Below are 6493 nucleotides of genomic sequence, written 5' to 3'. Positions count from 1 at the left end.
ATGTTTACCATACAAGGTTTACTAGGAAAACCTGGGAAGGACGCTTGCCCTCCCGTTGCGGACACCATTCTTGGAAAGAAGTCCTGCTACGTAGCGTTCTTTAATGTACTTGATCAGTTTGTATTGCATTTGCTTTGTGCAATTGACTTTTGCTAATGCTCACTAAGGGGTGTTCGTTTGCGATGTGTATGATAAGCAACTGTCTATTCTAACCAGCAGTTAAATAACACTTTTCACCCAAATCATAGGAACGTAGAGTACTTTCCCTGATCGGTACACAATTTTGGTGCACCTCTAACTTCGCCAGCACTTTATCGTTACGTTTTGTGCACAACCTTGGGACATGGTGTAAGTTTCATCATTGTTATGTTTGATTCGGTTTATTATGATTGAAAAATACGCTACGTCCTAGAAATCTGAACTCGAATACTTTTGCCACGTTGCGCAAAAAGCTACTGAGCAACTCCTAGCCGTTTACCGATTTAAAATTTAATTTTCGTTATTAGTTTTAAAAAATACGCTAAGTCCCAAAAATCTGAACTCGAATACTTTTTCTATGTGCCGCCAAAAGCTACTGAGCAACGCCTAGGTTGGTACATTTTTGGTACATGGAGTGTATGCGTGCAGGCGTACTGCCGTGCTGGACCGGAAAATCGCACTTGCTACTAGAACGTAGAGTAATTCCCCTAGATAGGTGCTTTTGCATGCCTCTGTTCGACGTCCATGCAACTTGGAACGTGCGACACACGTAGCTAGGCTTCTCCATACATATTCCCTAGGGTAGCACCAAATTGCACACTTTCAGGGGTATATTTTGGTACGGTGTACTGTGCATGGTACAAGTATCATTAGCTCGTGCAATTTATTTTGCATCAAGTTGCGATTGCTGGTGCGTCGAGATAGGAGTGTTTCGCGACTTTTGCCAAGCTTTGGTGCCATTTTGTGAATAATTAATGTTCTAGCCACAATAAACGTGCAACATAATGCCAATAACGAAAACGCCATTTTCAAGGGACTTCCAGTCAAAATGTTTGCAATCAGCGCTTTCCTGTCGAGTTCAGGATTTGGGACTGAGCGTTTTTTTCACGATCCAATCAAACGACCAGTTCGTGAATAAACAATTCATACAACAGTGCATCCCTTCAAAGTAGAAAAAGCCGAATGCTAGGGAGCTCCAGTCAAAAACGTTGTCATTGGCGCTTTCTTCTCGAGTTCAGGATTTGGGACTTAGTTTTTTCACGATCCAGCCAAAAGACCAGATCGTGAAATAAACGATTAATACAACTGTACTAGTACATCCCTTCAACTGAAGCAAGCGCACCATACATGACCCGTACGCTAATCATCCAAGCACATGACACGTCAACTAAGTCAACACATAATACAACTTGGAAAACTAACGGGTAAGTAGGTCATCTCGTACACGACGACACACCGACCAAACCAGGTCAACACGTCACATGCACAAGACATCCTACTACCAAGGCCGACCACCTCGACACACGACCTGTTAACCGAACATGGTCAACACCATCATGTGCAAGGCAACCGGGCCAAACGGGTCAACTTATACAACTTGTAACGAGCATGTGTAAGCTTACTGGTGTGGTCCGCACGGTCCTCACATCAAGACAATCAAGTCGAGAACGAGGCACGCCGACAAGCTCATTAGTGTTAAGTGTCCTTCTCCATCCTATGTCAAGTCACTCGTCTGACACGGAAGAAGCCAACTCTTGTCCACTAGTATAAAGGAACGGTCTCCAGACCAGGTCAAGTCACTCGTCTGACAAGGAAGGAGCACGCACCAAGCTTCACCAGAGCACGGTACCACGGTCCCCAGACCAAGATGGTTAGTTACGCCAACGAGGAAGGGGCACGCGTTCCCTTGCTACACTCAACTTAGTACACTCATGCTCTCACAAGAGTATCCCCTGTGTCGACGTGGTCCCCAGACCAAGACGAGCTTGCGCACATCGAGGAAGGGGCACACGGACAAACCACCAAGCATGGGTCGCCTGAGAGGATCGATGCGAACGCATCTCTACAACTCGCAGCTCCCAGCCTGAAGTCCCGTCGTTTGCGGGCGGTTGATAGGTGTCGAAACTAGGTATATCCACGTTGGGCAGAGCTCAAGCCAACGGCGTTCCCAGTTACGGTACTAACACGTGCAGCGAACTCCACTCATTGCGGCCTAGGTATAGCGGGATGAGACGCCGGGCTGCAGACGCAGACTCCAACGGATCTCAGAGGGTTGTTAGGCCCGCTAGCTTCCGAACACCTAATGGGTTTGAGAAGCGCTATCAGCTCGGATTGGCTACGACCTTAGAGGCGTTCAGGCATAATCCAGCGGACGTAGCGTCATACCAAAGTCCGGTCGGACTAGTATTGAGCCAGTGGTCCGTACCTGTGGTTCCTCTCGTACTGCACAGGAATTCCGTTAAGATAGCGACTATAAGCACACACCAGTAGGGTAAAACTAACCTGTCTCACGACGGTCTAAACCCAGCTCACGTTCCCTTGAAAGGGTGAACAATCCTACGCTTGGTGAATTTTGCTTCACAATGATAGGAAGAGCCGACATCGAAGGATCAAAAAGCCACGTCGCTATGAACGCTTGGCGGCCACAAGCCAGTTATCCCTGTCAGCAGCGGCTGAGGCGGCGAGAGCGAGAATGGCAGCAGCAGCAGCAGCAGCAGCAGCAGCAGCAGCAGCAGCAGCAGCAGCAGCAGCAGCAGCAGCAGCAGCAGCAGCAGCGGCAGCAGCGTCAGCAGCAGCAGCAGCAGCAGCAACGTCAGCAGCAGCAGCAGCAGCAGCAGCAGCAGCAGCAGCAGCAGCAGCAGCAGCAGCAGCAGCAGCAGCAGCGGCAACGTCAGCAGCAGCAGCAGCAGCAGCAGCAGCAGCAGCAGCAGCAGCAGCGCCAACAGCAGCAGCATCGTCAGCAGCAGCGTCAACAGCAGCGTCAGCAGCAGCTGCAGCAACAGCAACAGCAGCAGCAGTCGCTGCAAAGTTTGCTTCAACGCGAACAGAGGCAGCAGCAGCTTCCTCCACGACTACAGCAGCAACAGCAGCAACAGCAGCAGCCACAGCAACAACAGCAGCAGCAGCCGCAGCAGCAGCTCTGGACAACGGTGGTAAGAGGCCGCCCGTCCCAGCGGCAACGCCAACCGCAGCAGCAGCACCAGCAGCAGCAGCACCAGCAGCAGCAGCAGCAGCAGCAAGATGAGCGTTATGTCCCACCACAGCTCCGGCAGCAACGACAGCAGCAGCAGCGATCGCAGCAGCAGCAGCAGCGCTCGCAGCAGCAGCCGCAGCAGCAGCAGCAGCAACAGCGTCTGCAGCAACAGCGTCCGCAACAACAGCGTCAACAGCAGCAGCGATCACAGCAGCGAAAGCCGGCCAAGCCCGAGCTTATTGAGGTTTCGCCCAACGAAGGTCAGGACTGGGAGAGCCTTCTGCTGCTTGTGCAAACGGCAGTTAAGACTGACGAGCGGTACAAGCCGCTTAAGGACCACGTCGTCCTGGGCCGCCGCACCAGTAAGGCGTTGCTGCGACTCACGCTCAGCCGCAAGGCGAATGCGCAGTATATGCTGCAGCAGGTTCGTGCCATCGTGGGCAGTGCTGGAGTGTGCCGGCACGTTACAGAAATGGCGTCAGTGGTCATACATGACGTCGACCCGCTAGCCCGAGAGGACGACCTCACTTCGCTGCTTGACAGCAAGTTCGAGTCGGGAGCGGGAATTGTGTCGACCACAATGACACAGATGGCCGATGGCACCCAGCGGGCGTACGTGCGATTGCCTGCAAAGTTCGTGAGCGAACTCGACGGCACAAAGATCAAGCTGGGCTTTTGCGTCAGCAAAGTCAGAGCCGCGCCGCCGACCCCTCGAGAGCGTGTGCGCTGCTATCGCTGCCTCGAGCTGGGTCATCGGGCCCATGACTGCCGTTCACCCGACGATCGGCAAAACATGTGCATACGCTGCGGCGTTGTGGGGCACATGGCAAAGGCATGCACTTCTCAACCAAAGTGCCTCAAGTGCGGTGGTCCACACGCAATTGGACACCCCGACTGCGCCCGGTCGGCCTTGCAATGACCCCACAACTGCGAGTAATGCAGGTGAACTTGGGCAGAGGAGAGGGCCCAGGACATTGCCCTCCAAACTGCCCGAGAGAAGAAAGTGGACGTGCTGCTGCTGTCGGAGCTGTATCGACCGCCTGCCAACAACGGTCGATGGGCTTTCGACTGCTCGAAGAAGGTTGCCATCGTCGCTACTGGGACTCTTCCTCTCCAGAGGATTTGGTGCAGCAACACACCGGGACTCGTCGCTGCCGAGATCGGCGGCACCACTTTCCTCAGCTGTTACGCTCCACCTCGTCAACCCACCGACGAGTTCGAGCGCTTCATTGAAGCAGTTCAGCTCGAAGCGACTTCCCATCCACAGGTCGTCATTGCCGGCGACTTCAACGCCTGGCACGTGGAATGGGGAAGCGAGCGTAACAGCGACAGGGGGAAGAGCTGCTCAGTGCCATACAGCAGCTAGACCTGGTTGTGCTAAATCAGGGCACGACGAGCACCTTCGACGGCAATGGAGCGGCAACAGCGAGCATCGTGGACGTGGCGTTTGCGACACCAACCATCGCGCAGCCGGGAACGTGGAACGTGTGCAGTGAGTACTCGTACTCCGACCACCGGTACATCACGTACACTGTTGGCACCACAGTCCCCGTCGCAAACGAGCCTTCACCATCACCACGGAGGAGACACCAGGGCGCATTCGACATGCGGGTCGGCGTTACAAGGCGACGCAGTTCTCGCAGCGAGCCTTCCTTTCGACGCTGCTAGACGAGCGGTTCTCAGAACGGGCGGTAAGTCACGAACGCATGGTTGAGATCATGCTCGCCGCGTGTGACAAGACGATGCAGCGGGTCACAACGTCGCACAGTGACCCCCATCGTGACCTGTTCTGGTGGACGCCGCTGCTCAGGCTGCTGCGAGAGAACTGTGAACGCGCCCGTGATCGGATGCAGCAGACCAGTGACCTGCAGGAACGGAGCATCGCCGCAGCAGAACATCGATCAGCGAGGGCGGAGCTGGGGAAGGCGATAAAGGCCAGCAAGAGGAATTCGTTCCAGGAGCTGATCGATATCGCCGAGGAGAATGTGTTCGGAGCCGGATATCTCGTCGTTCTGTCCCACCTCCGTGGTGGACGGACGCCACCCGAGACGGAGCGGGACAGGCTCGAACACATCGTGTCCGATCTCTTCCCCAGCACCCGCCCCTCGTCTGGCCAGAAGCGGCTACCATCGAGGGAGAGGAGCAGTCTGGAGCAGTAGCAGATGTCTCGGACGATGAGCTTAAACTCATCGCACGCCGCATGGCCAATAAAAGGCCCGGACTCGACGGTATCCCGAATGCGGCGGTGAAAGCAGCCATTCTCGAGCACACGGGGGTTTTCACAGCGCTGTACCAGGACTGCCTCGTTAACGGCACGTTTCCTGCAGCGTGGAAGAGGCAGCGCCTCGTACTCATCCTGAAGCCAGGAAAACCCCAGGAGTGAGTAGCTCGTACCGGCCCTTGTGCATGTTGGATGCACTGGGCAAGGTGCTTGAGCGCTTGATACTAAACAGGCTGCACGAGCATCTAGAAGATCCAGATTCACCGCGACTGTCGGACCGGCAGTATGGTTTCCGCAGAGGGCGCTCGACCATCGGCGCTATTCAGAGGGTTGTTGAGGCCGGCCAGCGTACGATGTCGTTTGGTCGCACGAACCGACGCGACAAACGGTTCCTCCTAGTTGCTGCGCTAGATGTGAGGAACGCGTTTAACACAGCCAGTTGGCAGGCCATCGCCACTGCGCTGCAGGCGAAAGGTGTTCCCGCCGGCCTCCAACGTATCATACACAGCTATTTCCAGGACCGGGAGCTGGTGTATGAAACCTCTGATGGCCCGGTAGTGCGGTCCGTCACGGCAGGGGTACCACAGGGGTCTATCTTGAGCCCCACCCTGTGGAACACGATGTACGACGGTGTGTTGGACATCGCCCTGCCACCCGATGCGGAGATCCTGGGGTATGCCGACGACCTGGTGCTGCTGGTCCCAGGCACAACCCCAGACACGGTGAAAGCTGCTGCAGAACAGGCAATAACATCAGTTGTGGAATGGATGGCTCGACACCATCTCGAGTTGGCGCCGGCGAAAACGGAAATGGTGGTAATTTCCAGCACCAAAGCCCCGACGCGGATCACCGTCCGAGTAGGCGACGTGGACGTCACCTCGTCCCGCTCGATCCGCTATCTCGGTGTGACCCTCCAGGACAAGTTGTCATGGCTGCCGCACGTCAAGGAGGCCACCGAGAGGGCTGGGAAGATCGCCGCCGCCACATCCAGATTGCTGCGAAACCATAGCGGACCAAGGGCATCGAAAGCGAAGCTGCTAGCTTCGGTGTCCGAGTCCGTTATGCGTTATGCTGCACCGGTATGGAGCAAGGAGCTGCAA

At 55.2% G+C, this 6493-nt stretch overlaps 1 pseudogene; it reads right to left on the bottom strand.

The window, feature by feature from the left end:
* Positions 1-1991: 1991 nt before the first annotated feature.
* LOC120907904 overlaps positions 1992-6493 on the bottom strand; it is a 9315-nt pseudogene continuing 4813 nt past the window's right edge.

Source organism: Anopheles arabiensis (assembly GCF_016920715.1).
Source record: "Anopheles arabiensis isolate DONGOLA chromosome X unlocalized genomic scaffold, AaraD3 X_pericentromeric_contig0026, whole genome shotgun sequence".
NCBI classification, from domain to species: domain Eukaryota; kingdom Metazoa; phylum Arthropoda; class Insecta; order Diptera; family Culicidae; genus Anopheles; species Anopheles arabiensis.
Note: the sequence above shows the minus strand (reverse complement) of the source record. Positions and strands in the feature narration are given on the sequence as shown.